General features: G+C 52.3%; 1 non-coding gene and 3 pseudogenes across 1 annotated transcript; all 4 read left to right on the top strand.

The window, feature by feature from the left end:
• Positions 1-172: 172 nt before the first annotated feature.
• On the top strand, positions 173-291 carry LOC148671164 (5S ribosomal RNA; annotated as a pseudogene).
• Positions 292-827: 536 nt separating this feature from the next.
• Positions 828-946, top strand: LOC148671163 (5S ribosomal RNA; annotated as a pseudogene).
• A 537-nt stretch (positions 947-1,483) lies between these two features.
• Positions 1,484-1,602, top strand: LOC148671162 (5S ribosomal RNA). Its single transcript, XR_015937923.1, has one exon. It is a non-coding gene; the product is annotated as a 5S ribosomal RNA (ribosomal RNA).
• Positions 1,603-2,139: 537 nt separating this feature from the next.
• Positions 2,140-2,258, top strand: LOC148671161 (5S ribosomal RNA; annotated as a pseudogene).
• Positions 2,259-2,500: the final 242 nt, after the last annotated feature.

The following is a 2,500-nucleotide window of genomic DNA, read 5'->3' as shown; positions in this document are numbered from 1 at the left end:
TCATTGGAAGGAAGCAAGAGTGAAAGGCTGAAGTGAAATAGAGCGGGGACGAAGGCAGTGAAGAGAGAGAACGTGGGAAGAAGAGAAAAACGCAAGGGAAAAAAAGCAGCGTCGTAAAAGAGGTGACGGAGCTGTCCTCTCAATAAGAAGGGTGACAGCGAGCCTTGCTCTCGCTTACGGCCACACCCCCTTGAGCACGCCTGATCTCGTCTGATCTCGGAAGCTAAACAGAGATGGGCCTGGTTAGTACTTGGATGGGAGACCGCCTGGGAATACCAGGTGCTGTAAGCTTTTAAGCGCAGGAGGCGCCCTATCCCCGCTCGCTCGCTCATTCCCCTGTTCACACGTGCAGTGCGGCTTGTCCGTCTGTTTATTTGTCAGCTTTGGCGAGACACGGGTGCTTGTGTATTAGCGTGAGCGTTTTTTATTCTGATCAGGAACAGTTTTACAAGTCCGCAAAGGATCGAGGAAAGGTTTATCGCCAGCTGAAAAGAGACACAGCGCTTCGGCTGTGGAGACTTGTTCGGCTGGCGTTCGGAGAGTCGCGTTTTTCAGAATTGTATTGAGATCGTTTTCCACAGAGCTCAGATGTCAAAGCACAGCAGCAGCTCTCCACAGCGATCCTCTATAGCGCCCTTTCTCCCGCAGCTCCGTCCTCATTGGAAGGAAGCAAGAGTGAAAGGCTGAAGTGAAATAGAGCGGGGACGAAGGCAGTGAAGAGAGAGAACGTGGAAAGAAGAGAAAAACGCAAGGGAAAAAAGCAGCGTCGTAAAAGAGGTGACGGAGCTGTCCTCTCAATAAGATGGGTGCCAGCAAGTCTTGCTCTCGCTTATGGCCACACCCCCTTGAGCACGCCTGATCTTGTCTGATCTCGGAAGCTAAACAGGGATGGGCCTGGTTAGTACTTGGATGGGAGACCGCCTGGGAATACCAGGTGCTGTAAGCTTTTAAGCGCAGGAGGCGCCCTATCCCCGCTCGCTCGCTCATTCCCCTGTTCACACGTGCAGTGCGGCTTGTCCGTCTGTTTATTTGTCAGCTTTGGCGAGACACGGGTGCTTGTGTATTAGCGTGAGCGTTTTTTATTCTGATCAGGAACAGTTTAACAAGTCCGCAAAGGATCGAGGAAAGGTTTATCGCCAGCTGAAAAGAGACACAGCGCTTCGGCTGTGGAGACTTGTTCGGCTGGCGTTCGGAGAGTCGCGTTTTTCAGAATTGTATTGAGATCGTTTTCCACAGAGCTCAGATGTCAAAGCACAGCAGCAGCTCTCCACAGCGATCCTCTATAGCGCCCTTTCTCCCGCAGCTCCGTCCTCATTGGAAGGAAGCAAGAGTGAAAGGCTGAAGTGAAATAGAGCGGGGACGAAGGCAGTGAAGAGAGAGAACGTGGGAAGAAGAGAAAAACGCAAGGGAAAAAAAGCAGCGTCGTAAAAGAGGTGACGGAGCTGTCCTCTCAATAAGAAGGGTGCCAGCGAGCCTTGCTCTCGCTTACGGCCACACCCCCTTGAGCACGCCTGATCTCGTCTGATCTCGGAAGCTAAACAGGGATGGGCCTGGTTAGTACTTGGATGGGAGACCGCCTGGGAATACCAGGTGCTGTAAGCTTTTAAGCGCAGGAGGCGCCCTATCCCCGCTCGCTCGCTCATTCCCCTGTTCACACGTGCAGTGCCGCTTGTCCGTCTGTTTATTTGTCAGCTTTGGCGAGACACGGGTGCTTGTGTATTAGCGTGAGCGTTTTTTATTCTGATCAGGAACAGTTTTACAAGTCCGCAAAGGATCGAGGAAAGGTTTATCGCCAGCTGAAAAGAGACACAGCGCTTCGGCTGTGGAGACTTGTTCGGCTGGCGTTCGGGGAATCGCGTTTTTCAGAATTGTATTGAGATCGTTTTCCACAGAGCTCAGATGTCAAAGCACAGCAGCAGCTCTCCACAGCGATCCTCTATAGCGCCCTTTCTCCCGCAGCTCCGTCCTCATTGGAAGGAAGCAAGAGTGAAAGGCTGAAGTGAAATAGAGCGGGGACGAAGGCAGTGAAGAGAGAGAACGTGGGAAGAAGAGAAAAACGCAAGGGAAAAAAAGCAGCGTCGTAAAAGAGGTGACGGAGCTGTCCTCTCAATAAGAATGGTGCCAGCGAGCCTTGCTCTTGCTTATGGCCACACCCCCTTGAGCACGCCTGATCTCGTCTGATCTTGGAAGCTAAACAGGGATGGGCCTGATTAGTACTTGGATGGGAGACCGCCTGGGAATACCAGGTGCTGTAAGCTTTTAAGCGCAGGAGGCGCCCTATCCCCGCTCGCTGGCTCATTCCCCTGTTCACACGTGCAGTGCGGCTTGTCCGTCTGTTTATTTGTCAGCTTTGGCGAGTCACGGGTGCTTGTGTATTAGCGTGAGCGTTTTTTATTCTGATCAGGAACAGTTTAACAAGTCCGCAAAGGATCGAGGAAAGGTTTATCGCCAGCTGAAAAGAGACACAGCGCTTCGGCTGTGGAGACTTGTTCGGCTGGCG

The sequence above is a fragment of the Lepisosteus platostomus genome, chromosome 5, assembly GCF_059453375.1.
Source record: "Lepisosteus platostomus isolate fLepPlt1 chromosome 5, fLepPlt1.hap1, whole genome shotgun sequence".
Taxonomy (NCBI): Eukaryota; Metazoa; Chordata; class Actinopteri; order Semionotiformes; family Lepisosteidae; genus Lepisosteus; species Lepisosteus platostomus.
This window is presented reverse-complemented; position numbering and strand designations above follow the sequence as displayed.